The 14,932-nt window shown below is 42.3% G+C and overlaps 1 pseudogene; it reads right to left on the bottom strand.

The window, feature by feature from the left end:
• Window positions 1–9,003: 9,003 nt before the first annotated feature.
• LOC109767682 (amino acid transporter AVT1C-like) lies at window positions 9,004–11,315 on the bottom strand (annotated as a pseudogene).
• Window positions 11,316–14,932: the final 3,617 nt, after the last annotated feature.

Below are 14,932 nucleotides of genomic sequence, written 5' to 3'. Positions count from 1 at the left end.
CTTAGTCCGATGCACGTGCACTATTATTATTATCCACACCGTTCGGTCGTGCAAGTGAAAGGCAATAATGACGATATATGATGGACTAATTGAGATGAGAGAAGCTGGTATGAACTCGACCTGTCCTGTTTTTGTAAATATGATTAGTTCATCGTTCCTGATTCAGCCTATTATGAATGAAACATGTTTGCAATGAGAATTAGAGATTATAGTTGCTCATGCCATGCTTAATTAGCTAGGAGTTTATAATGGTTTACCTTGCGTGCCAACATGCTATTAAAATGGTTGTGATGTGGTATGATAGGGTGGTATCCTCCTTTGAATGATTCGAGTGGCTTGACTTGGCACATGTTCACGCATGTAGTTGAAACAAGATCAACATAGCCTCCACGGTATTTATGTTCATGGTGAATTATATCCTACTCATGCTTGCACTCAGTATTGATTAATTTTAATGCATGTTCATGACTGTTGTCGCTCTCTAGTTGGTCGCTTCCCAGTCTCTTTCTAGCCTTCACTTGTACTAAGCGGGAATACTGCTTGTGCATCCACTTCCATAAACCCCAAAGTTATTCCATGTGAGTCCACCATACCTTCCTATATGCGGTATTTACCTGCCGTTCCAAGTAAATTTGTATGTGCCAAACTCTAAACCTTCAAATGAAATTCTGTTTTGTATGCTCGAATAGCTCATGTATCAACTAGGGTTGTCTATATCTTCCATGCTAGGTGGGTTATTCTCATGATGAGTGGACTCCGCTCATCACTCACGAGAAAATGGCCGGTAACCGGGATGCCCAGTCCCATGCAAAAATCAAAATAATTGCAAACAAAACTCCCCCAGGACTGTTGTTAGTTGGAGGCACCCGTTGTTTCGGGCAAGCCATGGATTGATGCTTGTTGGTGGTGGGGGAGTATAAACTTTACCATTCTGTTTTGGAACCGCCTATAATGTGTGTAGCATGGAAGATATCGAGATCTCTTGGTTGTTATGTTGACAATGAAAGTATGCCACTCAAAATATTATTTATCTCTGTTTCAAAACTCGAGCTCGGGCTCCTCTACAAATCCCTGCTTCCCTCTGCGAAGGGCATATCTATTTACTTTTATGTTGAGTCATCACCCTCTTATTAAAAAGCACCAGTTGGAGAGCACCGCTGTCATTTGCATGCATTACTATTAATTTACATTAAGTATGACTAGATCTCTTTTACCATGAATTACAATGTCTAGTCAGTCCTTGATCTTCAGAGGTGCTCTGCATTTATGTTTTGCGGTCTCAGAAAGGGCTAGCGAGATACCATCTTGTTATATCATGTTATGATTGTTTTGAGAAAGTGTTGTCATCCGAGATTTATTATTATAGCTCGCTAGTTGATTATGCCATTGATATGAGTAAACATGATACCTAAATGTTATTGTGAATATGGTTAGTTCATAATCTTTGCTGAAAACTTGAATGTTGGCTTTACATATTTGCAACAACAAGATCAAACAGAGTTTGTAAAAGTTTTTCTTTATCAGTTTCAGTTTGTCAACTGAATTGCTTGAGGACAAGCCAAGGTTTAAGCTTAGGGGAGTTGATACGTCTCCAACGTATCTACTTTTCCAAACACTTTTGCCCTTGTTTTGGACTCTAACTTGCATGATTTGAATGGAACTAACCCGGACTGACGCTGTTTTCAGCAGAATTGCCATGGTGTTATTTTTGTGCAGAAATAAAATTTCTCGTAATGACCTGAAAATCCACGGAGACACGTTTTGGAAATAATAAAAAATACTGTTCGAAGAATCAGCATCAGGGGCCCACACCCTGTCCACGAGGGTGCAGGGCGCGCCCACCCCCCGGGGTGCGCCCCCCTGCCTCGTGGGCCCCTTGGGACTCCACCGACCTCAACCCCAACTTCATATATTCACGTTCAGGGAGAAAAAAAATCAGAGAGAAGGATTCATCGTGTTTTACAATACGAAGCCGCCGCCAAGCCCTAATCTCTCTCGGGAGGGTTGATCTGGAGTCCGTTCGGGGTTCCGGAGAGGGGAATCCGTCGCCATCGTCATCATCAACCATCCTCCATCACCAATTTCATGATGCTCACCGCCGTGCGTGAGTAATTCCATCGTAGGCTTGCTGGACGGTGATGGGTTGGATGAGATTTATCATGTAATCGAGTTAGTTTTGTTAGGGTTTGATCCCTAGTATCCATTATGTTCTGAGATTGATGTTGCTATGACTTTGCTATGCTTAATGCTTGTCACTAGCTTAGGGCCCGAGTGCCATGAATTCAGATCTGAACCTATTATGTTTTCATGAATATATGTGAGTTCTTGATCCTATCTTGCAAGTCAATAGTCACCTACTATGTGTTATGATCCAGCAACTTCGGAGTGACAATAATCGGGACCACTCCCGGTGATGACCGTAGTTTGAGGAGTTCATGCATTCACTAAGTGTTAATCCTTTGGTCCGGTACTCTATTAAAAGGAGGCCTTAATATCCCTCAGTTTCCAATAGGACCCCGCTGCCACGGGAGGGTAGGACAAAAGATGTCATTCAAGTTCTTTTCCATAAGCACGTATGACTATATTCGGAATACATGCCTACATTACATTGATGAACTGGAGCTAGTTCTGTGTCACCCTATGTTATAACTGTTGCATGAGGAATCGCATCCGACATAATTATCCATCATTGACCCATTGCCTACGAGCTTTTCACATATTGATCTTTGCTTAGTTTCTTTTCCGTTGCCACTGTTACAATTACTACAAAAACTGCTATTGTTACTTTTGCCACCGTTACCGTTACTTCCATATTACTTTGCTACTAAATACTTTGTTGCAGATATTAAGTCTTTCAGGTGTGGTTGAATTGACAACTCAGCTTCTAATACTTGAGAATATTATTTGGCTCCCCTTGTGCCGAATCAATAAATTTGTACTCTACCCTCGAAAACTGTTGCGATCCCCTATACTTGTGGGTTATCAACTTGCGGTGAAGCGTGTATTTACAAGAAAGTGAGTGGGAGCACAACCGTCTTTCTGATAAGTATATGTGAAAGACATATTGTTGATCAGAAATGATGTAGAATTTTCTAGAAAGCATAAAGGAGTGTTTGAAAGGAGTTTTTCAAAGAAATACCTCGGTAAAGCTGCTTACATATTGAGCATCAAGATCTATAGAGATAGATCAAGACGCTTGGTAAGTTTTTTCAATGAGTACATACCTTGACAAGTTTTAGAAGTAGTTCAAAATGGAACAGTCAAAGAAGGAGTTCCTGCCTGTGTTGCAAGGTGTGAAGTTGAGTAAGACTCAAAGCTTGACCACGGCAGAAGATAGAGAGAGAATGAAAGTCATTCCCTATGCCTCAGCCATAGGTTCTATAAAGTATGCATGCTGTGTACCAGACCTATTGTATACCTACCCTGAGTTTGGCAAGGGAGTACAATAGTGATCTAGGAGTAGATCACTGGACATTGGTCAAATTTATCCTTAGAGGACTAAAGGAAATATTTCTCACTTATGGAGGTGATAAAGAGTTCATTGTAAAGAGTTACGTAGATGCAAGCTTTGACACGGATCTGAATGACTCTGAGTCTCGATCTGGATACATATTGAAAGTGGGAGCATTTTAGCTAGAGTAGCTCCGTGCAGAGCATTGTAGACATAGAAATTTGCAAAATACATATTGATCTGAATGTGGCGGACCCATTGACTAAACCTCTCTTACATGCAAAACATGATCACACCTTAGTACTCTTTGGATGTTAATTACATGGCGATGTGAACTAGATTATTGACACTAGTAAACCCTTTGGGTATTGGTCACATGGCGATGTGAACTATAGAGTGTTAAATCACATGACGATGTGAACTATTGGTGTTAAATCACATGGCGATGTGAACTAGATTATTGACTCTAGTGCAAGTGGGAGTGTGAAGGAAATATGCCCTAGAGGCAATAATAAAGTTGTTATTTATATTTCCTTATATCATGATAAATGTTTATTATTCATGCTAGAATTTTATTAACCGGAAACTTGATACATGTGTGAATACATAGACAAAACAGAGTGTCCCTAGTATGCCTCTACTTGACTAGCTCGTTAATCAAAGATGGTTAAGTTTCCTGACAATAGACATGTGTTGTCATTTGATGAACGGGATCACATCATTAGAGAATGATGTGATGGACAAGACCCATCCGTTAGCTTAGCATAATGATCGTTAAGTTTTATTGCTATTGCTTTCTTCATGACTTATACATGTTCCTCTGACTATGAGATTATCCAACTCCCGTATACCGGAGGAACACCTTGTGTGCTATCAAACGTCACAACGTAACTGGGTGATTATAAAGATGCTCTACAGGTGTCTCCGAAGGTGTTTGTTGGGTTGGCATAGATCGAGATTAGGATTTGTCACTCTGGTTTTTGGAGAGGTATCTCTGGGTCCTCTCGGTAATGCACATCACTATAAGCCTTGCAAGCAACGTGACTATGTGTTAGTTGCGGGATGATGCATTACGGAACGAATAAAGAGACTTGCCGGTAACGAGATTGAACTAGGTATGATGATACCAACGATCGAATCTCAGGAAAGTAACATACCGATGACAAAGGGAACAACGTATGTTGTTATGCGGTTTGACCGATATAAAGATCTTCGTAGAATATGTAGGAGCCAATATGAGCATCCAGGTTCCACTATTGGTTATTGACCGGAGATGTGTCTCTGTCATGTCTACATAGTTCTCAAACCCGTAGGGTCCGCACGCTTAACATTCGATGACGATTTGTATTATGAGTAATGTGATTTGATGTACCGAAGGTTGTTCGGAGTCCCGGATGAGACCACGGACATGACGAGGAGTCTCAAAATGGTCGAGATGTAAAGATCGGTATATTTGAAGGCTATATTCGGACATCGGAAAGGTTCCGAGTGATTCGGGTATTTTTCGGAGTACCGGAGAGTTACGGGAATTCGCCGGGGAAAGTAGTGGGCCTTAATGGGCCATACGGGAAAGGAGAGAAGGGCCTCAAGGGATGGCCGCGCGCCCCCCATGGGCTGGTACGAATTGGACTAGGAGGGGGCGGCGCCCCCCTCCTTCCGTCTCCCCTCTTCCTCCTTCCCTTCCTTCTCCTAGTTGGACTAGGAAACGGGGAAACCTACTCCTACTAGGAGTAGGAATCCCCCCTTTGGGCCCGCCCCTTGTGGCCAGCCCTCCTGCTCCTCCCTCCTATATATACGGGGGAGGGGGCACCCCATAGACACACAAGTTGATCTTTAGCCGTGTGTGGTGCCCCCCTCCATAGTTTTACACCTCGGTCATATCGGCATAGTGCTAATGCGAAGCCTTGCGCCGGTAACTTCATCATCACCATCACCACGCTGTCGTGCTGACGGAACTCTCCGTCAGCCTCAACTAGATCAAGAGTTCGAGGGTCGTCACCGAGCTGAACTTGTGCAGATCGCGGAGGTGTCATGCGTTTGGTACTTGGATCGGTTGGATCGCGACGACGTTCGACTACATCAACCGCGTTACTAAACGCTTCCGCTTTCGGTCTACGAGGGTACGTAGACACACTCTCCCTGCTCGTTGCTATGCTTCTCCTAGATAGATCTTGCGTGATCGTAGGCAAATTTTTTGAAATACTGCTTTCCCCAAAAATTCCTAGCTATAGCAAAACTAATTGGCCTTTTGGTTTTACCACTGACTAAGCCAATATACATAACACTATCATTGCATATGTCATATTCGTCCACTCATCATCATTTTGTTGGCATTTTGTACAAGCTAAGAGCATCAACTCATAGATTTAGTTCCACATTTCATGTTTGCCTCATGTCCACATGAAACTACTTAAAGTCCCGCTCCCCTTAATACCGATGCTTACTTTAGGTACCCTCTTGTCTACTCGCTCACTAGACAAAACTGTTGCTTCTTTCTCCTTGAAACTTACGAGAATAGCCTATGGTAAAACATATTGGGGTGTGTTGGATTATTTATGTTCAAAGACGCTTATGTGTGAATAGCCTAACATCTGAGGGCTGAATTAGAAATTACGGAGTTTCCATAGACCTAATGTAAGATTTAGGGACTAATGCAATAATGTGGTATAGTCATAGGATTAAAATGCAAAAAATATAAGGCTATCTAGAATGAATGGTTGCCAATTTTCTGAAATGGAATGAATAAACAAATTTCATTAACTATCATTGTTATTTCATACTCGTTATCATGCATGAATTATGTATCAGTTTTGTTCCTCATTTGTGCGAGGTAACAATTATATAATTAATATCCTTAATTAGTCATGTTATTTCCTTACTTATCATCAAGCATTAATTGTGTATTATTTCGTCCTTATTTGTTGGATTTATTACTAGCTTATGTACCTATGGTACTTTGGGCCAAGAGAGAGAGAGGGAGAGAGAGAGAGCGCATGTGAGTTGGAGAACTAACCATCACAACAAGGACCACCAATTCCCCTTTAGTACTAAAGATTATGTAATATTTTGTTCCACATTTGTTGAACTTATTACATGATTCTTTGTTTAGGCTAGGATGACAAAACTATTGTATGGTCCATGCAATTGAAGGAAGAAGAACAAGTGAGGTGGAGAACAAACGATCATGACGATGACCACAAACTCCCCTTTAATAGTAAATACAAAGAAAATCCATCTAGTTATTGTTATAAGTGTTCTTGCGAGTACACCTGAAGCTAAACTCTTTACAATATTTTGTCGCTCATATCGTGTTGTATAAAATTTTGGGTCAAATGCTTCCCAACAAAGACTTCCTTTCTCCCCTTCACTTACACGTATCAAGCTTCCACATTATTCCAAATATGTTCCTCAAAAAGTCCACTATATCTACCTAATTCCATAGCAATTTGTGTGGTGTACTGCCATGCTTGAAGATGCATAGATCGAAAATTTTCTCGCAAAAAAGAAAAAGAAAAAAGACACTGCCTATTTACATTCCATGCCTAGAATATTTCATTTGGTGTCATCTTGGTTCATATTGACTTGATTGCCATTTGCGTGACATTACTTTGATAAAAGAGTTATTGCTTTTGATCTCATAAATTTGACCAATATACTATACGCCTTAGGCATTGAAGACAGAGACATAATAGAATGATCACCTAGAATGCCATGGTTACTTGTATATGTACATGTATTGAACAACTACGAATCATTAGAGATAATTGCCCGTGTATACAATATTTTTAATTGAGTTCTTCTGGTGAGGCATGAGAGAGAGAGAGAAAGAGAGAGAGCATGTTTATGTAAGAACTGTAACTTCCCAAATTTCAATTTGTAACATCCCAGTTTTCAATTTGGACATTATCAATAAGTACCATTCATATGCATCCATATTCTTCATGCATTTTGAGCTTTATTTGATTTCCCTTGTGAATTGATTCAATACTTTGTGAAACTCAATGACCACTTGAGAGAAGACAACAAGACTTCTTCAAAAGTTTGTAAAAAAAGAGTTGAAAGTCTCTTGAATCAGTTTTGAAAGTTAGCCAAAGTGAGGTTTCAAATTTCCTTTTCCATTTATTAAAATAAAGATAAAAGAGAGAAGAAAATATGACTTCTTCAAAGTGGCATTAAAAGTATGGAAAAGGGGTTTTGGACAAACTTTGACGCATTTGAAATTAATCTGCAAATAAGTTTATTGCATATCAATAGAGAGATTTTTGTGAATATGTGTGGAATTTTTATAGTCTATTTGCTATTTCATTTTAAGCCTAAACTGCCTCTATTTTTATTAAATAGAAAAAACTTCTGTAAAAAGAGGAACTCTATAGCAAACCGATACAGGGACTAGCACAACAAGCACAGAGACTCCGATCCATTTGGGTCGGGTCAATACAAGAGCTGTGATGAGCCCGTCAGTGGTGAACCGCCGCCTATTGTAACTATTTTGTAGTACAATACTTTGATCCTCTCTAAAGTCCTTGTTTCTTTGTCTTTTCTTTACACAGGACATCTCAGTGGGAACGTCACCACTCCATGAAAGGGGACATGTCTCATTATGCTTGTTGCTCCCTTTCTAGCATGGACGAAACCACACGCCATTGCCTCAATATCCTTCGGTTTATCCCGCACCATTGGTAAAGAAAGTTCTAGGTTTTAATTTCACACTGCACGCTTAATTTCCACTTCAAGCCAGACATACCCCAGATGCATCATATGTTCTCTATATTTGCATGTGCGTTGCAGCGTCAACCTGAACCATTTCCTCAGTCCAACCTTACTTGTACTTCAGTTACCCTAGATAAGTTGCATGTAAGACTATTCCTAAAGCACAACCGTTAAATAGCCGCTGCACAATGGCCACCCATGTTGCTACATAGATCCCCGGTCAACTGATTCCATTATTTGGACAATGGTCACCTGCATACACCTTCCCGCAACCCTTATCCTGCCCGTCATCATTACGCAATTATATTTCCATTTGTTTTAATCCTCCCTATATATAGTCGATGCTCTTCCTCCGTCACCCTAAATCCCTAATTAGCCGCCACCGGAGAAACCATGTGGCATTGCCTAAGATCCTTCACTTTCGTTTGCATTTACATGTTATTACTCAAAATCAGCATCCAACCGTCATCATACACACCTCACTCTAAATATAGTTAATATACAGACGAATAAAGGTTCTAGTTGCATGTCGGCAAAATTACACTCTGAATATAGATTGATGAAAAATTCAAGTAGTTGGTAATTAGCTAGCAGAACTGGGACTTTAGGCTCATAAAGATCCATCAACATACAAATTTAACAATAATAATGCAAAGTTATCAGGGTTGCCACAAATTTAACAACAATACAAATTTAATCATACAACATTTATATATCGATGGACATAATTCATTGTTCGGCAAAATTTGAATCCTCCACTCTCGCTCATATTATATGCATAATAATGCGGTCGAACGAGCAATCTTCTCTATTATGTATGTAGGGAAGGAAGTACTTCAGAGTTAGGTGGCGTAGTTCTGGACAATCCCGGAGAGGGATGAGTATGTCCCCACGCAGGCGCAGGTAACCACTACTGCGATGATGAATGAGCATGTCGCAGTCTGTAAAATAGTTTTTAGTTTGGCTCCTCATCATAAATAAGTGCTTTACATAAATTTGCTAGATACAAGTATAGTTATAATAAATAAATGACTTCAGAACCTTCTCTGTTCTGCTAGATACAAGTATAGTTATAATAAAGAAATGTGCCGTTGGAAATATTTGTGTACCTGATACCAAGTCGCTTTTGCCTTAAGGATGGCCAGAAAGCAGACACAAGGCAGAATGTAGGTCTGCAATGAAAACATATTTTAGCCTCTCACGAATAGCTTATCAATTACTTTTTATCATGTGATGAAATAATCAGCGAAAACTTGCCACAAGCATGGCGAATAAAGAACCAATGAGAGCCATCACAAGTGCTGTCAATTTACATAAGAAGAACAAAAGTCAAATATGGATAATCAAACAGTGTGCTACTAATGTGTAGTAGGCCAAAGATGCATCCTAATAAAAGGAAGCAAATTAACTTACCAAAAAGGGAACTGACAGAGCAATGCTGAGGGTTGACACCACCAGGGCTGATCTAAGTATGAATATGTTGGAGTACTTCTGCAGGCTTCGCGGCAGCAACTCTTCCAGACTCATGGCCAGTGGGGTTATGGTCAATGCATATGTGATTCTTTGTTAAGGACATTGCACAATAATCATATACATCAACAAATAATTTCAGAACTTTTTTTAAACTTTTTGATTTCAGAACTTTATTGAGCATGTAATAAAAAGATCGGCATGTATTCTAAAGAAGCACTGGCAAGAAACAGAATTTCTCTATGTTCGTTTTGATTAATATCCCCTTTGAAGAGAAATAATTGACAAGCCAAGGATATTTGGTTATCAGATTAGCCACCTGCAATAAAAGCCAAGAGATCAGTCAACCTGCTTGATAATGAAGTTACATAAAACATGCTTAGTACAGAACAAAGTGATCTGAAATAGTATTGACAAGTGCAATTACCGTAGCCCAAACGGCAATCTTGGAAACCACAAAATTCTCCGGTAAGTTGAGGGTGAACTGAGACTCGGTCGATTCGCCGAACATTTTGTATCCCATCACCGCAGTGGCAGTAAACAAAATGGTAGAGAACCAATGCTGAAATCAAAGAAGCACAAACAATAACTGAGTGTTGAGGTTCCAAAAAAATGATATCAAATATAGGTTGACCCAAAGTAGCTAATTTACCAGGTGAAAAGAATGGAAGGAAACTGGTTGCGATTCCTCAGAGAAGAGTAGATGTTTGGGAACACCCCGTGCCCCGAGTAGCAGTAACCGTACAGTCCAATCGCAATAGGAATTCCCGGGAGGTTTAACGCAGTCCCTTTGTTCTCAAAGCCGACATGGTCGACAACCCCAATCCAGCATAAGCTGATGACTGCAAGGATTGATGCAACCACACCTCCAGCTACAAAGCAAACACATAACAACATCATGAGAAATGATGTGTGATACAAGATGCAGAGCATATGCACAAGCAGGATGAAAATAAAAGCAACAAGTGAATAGATAGAAACCAGAAATATAGCTCAGACAGGTGAGGTCACGGAGCCAGGTGGTCGGCATGACAACAAGCGTCATCAAGATTGCGAAGAACACATGCGAGTTTATCGTCAAGCCCCCAATGTTAAGGTGTACATTGGGGAACAACTTGGATAAATTGTCGCTTTCCAGTATCAAATACTCGATGCAGCAGGCCTGCAACAACCCATCAAGGACCAGTTAATTCATTGCAGATTCTTTTAGATGTTGTGATGACTCTTCTGAAAGCAAGTAGAAATTCTGATTAAATGGCTGGTTGGTACTAAGTACTTACATATAGTTCCACATACAGGATTATCTGCAGATAGTGAAGCACACACACAAGAAAAAGAGAAAAGTTAGCACAACAACATTCCTTGACTGAAATCTGCCCAAACTGAAGAACATGCTAATATGCAATGATGAGATCTTAGTCTTACCGAGATGGCTATGCCACCGGTGGTGCCGAAGGCAGACCGATATCCGGGTATGTCTGAAGCCCTTCCTTGCTGTCTAGGCAACAGTGCAGCAGCACACCGGTGTACCATGCGAGCATTCCGACACCACACAGGACATTTATTCCTGCATATTAGAAACAAGAGCATTTTATCATGGGAATCATCCATGATGAGTAACTATTCTTCAGATTCAATAAAATTTGTAACAGGAAAGTTCAGACCTTCAGAATATAGATCCAATTGAAACAGTTTACACACAGCAAAGGTTCATTGTTAACTCAGGTCAACTCCATGGTGAAAAAAGGGAGATAAAAAATACGGCGATCGATGTGTGCATTTTTATGAATGCGATCATTTCTGCATAATTCGATACCAAATGCTTTTGTCTGGAAGCAGTGGGACAGCCTGCAGATCTCGATGTGACAACATGTCACATGGTTTGGTTGTGCTGACTCATCAACCATGTGATGTCCCTATTAATACGGAAGAACAAGAAAAAAATCGAAATGGTGGACAGGAACCATGTGTGATGCGGCGCCTCAACTACGCGAATAAGCAATGCTCAATCATGCATAATTGACCACTTGGTGTACTTGATGGCTTGATTCTCTATAACTGCCAGCAACCCACTCTGTGCTTATAAAAAATGTTGATCCTCTATAAAAAAATGTTAAGCTCGTATTAAAAAATGTTCATGATATATACCAAAAATATATGGTGTGTATGAAAAAAGTAGTCATCAAAAAATATTTTTTGAAATGACATGGAGGACAGGCCCGGGACCGAAGCCGTCAAACGAGATAGGGTTCTACACATGAACGATGCCCTCCCTTGGTGATATGTCAGCACATTTGGGCCATCTTGGTGTTTGGGCAATGCAGGACTAGCCCCACCTCTCTGTGTCATCACCGGCTCATCTCCACCCGGCAGGCGGATGTGACTTTGAACGTCTATATCCATCATGTTTGTCACACCGGGACCATGACTCGCAGTCATAGCTACAGCCGCTGCAGTCATCGACGATGGCAATGCCGACAGGAATGTCACGAAGGCTACCGGCTACACTAGATGCAGACATCGTGAGGCCCGTTCCACGGGCAGATGTGGACCCCTTGGCAAGATGCCGTTGACGTCCAATCGTCGACCTTGATCTACGGAGTAATGAAAACAGATGAGAGGAGTAGTGAGAAATCAATGGCAATAGGACAATTTTTTTATTTAAATACCCGATGCACGAGCTCCTTCTTCGATTTCTTCCGTTGAGACATATTGGACCACGGATCACCTTGATCGTCGTGTATGACATTGGAAAGTACCACATTTGCCTCCTAGACAACCACCTCCTCCACATCAGGCATATCAGCGTCATCATCGATGACTAGGGGCTCGAATCATGATCCAGAAGTTGGCAACTTCGCCGCCGGTGATAGAGCACATGAGAGTAATACGCCTGTGACCCACTAATATCCAAGCACCAACACGAACCATACAGTCCATGATCACCATCAACCTAGATCATGTCCCCTCCCATAGATGTCACATTCCCCGATGTTCTAATCAGAGTCTCGACGGAGAGTCACGCCATACAGCCAATCTAACTTGAGAAGGCCTGGGCGCCAGTCCGTCCGTCCATCTAGGAACGTGCTAGAGAAAGACGTCGACCACCGCAGTGGCGGCGGGGGCTCTGGCGGTCTCACTATCGCGTCAGAGCCTTGGCAGATTCGAGAATATTCATAAGAAAGTCGTTATGTGGGGGTATGTCCTTATGTGGCTTGACGCAACAACTAAAAAAGTCTTGCTTTACTACTTGACATGGTGCACACAAGAAGTGTAAACCAAAACCTATAACTGTTGTGCACCAACTATTTGGGAAACATACCAGAGGATATTCAGACAACATGACACGGTTTCTTCCATGCCGACAAGGGAGCAAGCTGAATTAGGCATCTCCCTCCACGGAGCGGAAACGGTACATGGGTCCCAATGACATGTCATGTGCCTTGTGCCGAGAAAAGACAAGGAGTAACGAGGACAATGGAATGGAGTAAATTAAAGTTGAAAAGGATGGGGAGATCAGAGGTGGGACCATGGGACAATGGAACGGAGTAAAGTAAAGTTGAAAAGTTGACTATTTGGGAAAGAAACCAAAGGACATTCAAAAAGTGTGACACGGTTTCTTCCATGCCGACAAGGGAGTGGAAATGGTACATGGATCCCAATGACGTGTCATGTGCCTTGTGTGGAGAAAGGACAAGGAAAATAGAAAGGAGAAAAGTAAAGTTGAAAAGGATGGGGAGATCGGGGGGGGGGGGGGGGGGGGCATGGTTGGCGGAAAGCCGATATAGGTGCTCGTGTCCAAATAATGAAACAGAGGAGGGGAGTGCAGAAGGGTCTACGTCGCGACATGGGTGACCGTTGCGTGGTAAGGTTGAACTTTTTGTTCAGTCTGATATGCATAGTTTCAAAATCAGAACTAAGAATCTTTGCGCGCCAAGTTTTGGGGAAAGGATGCAAAGGACACGGAGCTGGGCGATGACACATCATATGGTTTCTTTGGTGCCAAATTAAGGAGCAATAAAGGCTTGGGAGACGATGTGAAGGACACCGAGCTAGGCGATGATACCATCGAATGGTTTCTTTGGTACCAAATTAATCCATACCAAGAAAAGAAAAGGTGCACCACGCCATATATTTAGCAGGATACAATGTATTGCGCTATATCCAAAGCGGTTAATTTCATTAATATACATTTTAGGATGTAAAACGAACTACAAACAAAAAAGGATGTGAAACCAAGCAAGGAAGGAAGAGCAACTACGTTCAAACCTAATCCAATTTTGGCACCGCATTAAACATTGACCAGACCAGTCTCGCTACAAATACCCATCCATTCCCCATTGACTCTTCATCCCAGTCTCGCGCTGGACGGTCATCCATCCATCACCAAGCTAACGAGAGCAAGCATGGAGGGGTCGGCCACTATGACGGTGCGGGAGGTGCTGCACATGTACAGCTTCGCGCGGGAGGCGTACGAGCGGTTCATCTCCGTGGGCGGCAACCCGGAGCAGGCCCAGAACGCAGTGGCGCTGCTGGTGTGTCTTGACCAGGGCACCATCGCCGCCATCCACCATGTCCCCGGCCTTGAAACTAGCGATGTGGCCATCGTCGCGGAGGAGGCCAACGCCGTCCTCGAGTGCCTCCGATACCCGGTGCCCGTGCTCCCGCCCATCCCGCTCATATCCATGCTCTGCATGCAAGGTGGCGTCTACATCGAGCACGGCTTCTTGGCCTTCCACCAGGACTTACTGGTCCGTGGGGTTGCTCACTTCCTCGATGGCGCCGGCAAGTTGTACTTCAACGACCGCTTGAATGTATTGCTCAGGAGGTATGAGACTGGACTGGTTGGGAACCCGCCGGAGCTCATGGAGCTCAAGTTGGTCTTCCGGTGGTGGTGCCGGAGGACTGCCGCTCCATGTTCATCACCTTCTCCAAGTCATTTCCATCGCGAAGAGATCTTCGACTACTTCAGGGAGTAAGTGCACCATTGAGATACTACTAGATCTACTCATTAAGTTTTGACTTGTACTTGAATCTACTAAGATCTGCATGGATGCTTGCATGATATGGATTGAATCTTCATAACATTGATGTCTGATAATTGGCAATTTGTCGTGGGTGGATGTAGGAAATGGGGTGATTGCGTGGTGAGGGTGCTCATGGAGAAGACGACAAGAGGCAACATGCCCATGTATGGCCGGATCATCTTCAAGACAGAGGCGATAGTGAGGCTGGTGCTCAACGGTGAGAGGCTCGTCAAGATCTCCATCGATGACCATGTGATGTGTCTGCGCAAATACA

The sequence above is a fragment of the Aegilops tauschii genome, chromosome 6 (genome assembly GCF_002575655.3).
Source record: "Aegilops tauschii subsp. strangulata cultivar AL8/78 chromosome 6, Aet v6.0, whole genome shotgun sequence".
Classification (NCBI taxonomy): Eukaryota; Viridiplantae; Streptophyta; class Magnoliopsida; order Poales; family Poaceae; genus Aegilops; species Aegilops tauschii.
This window is presented reverse-complemented; position numbering and strand designations above follow the sequence as displayed.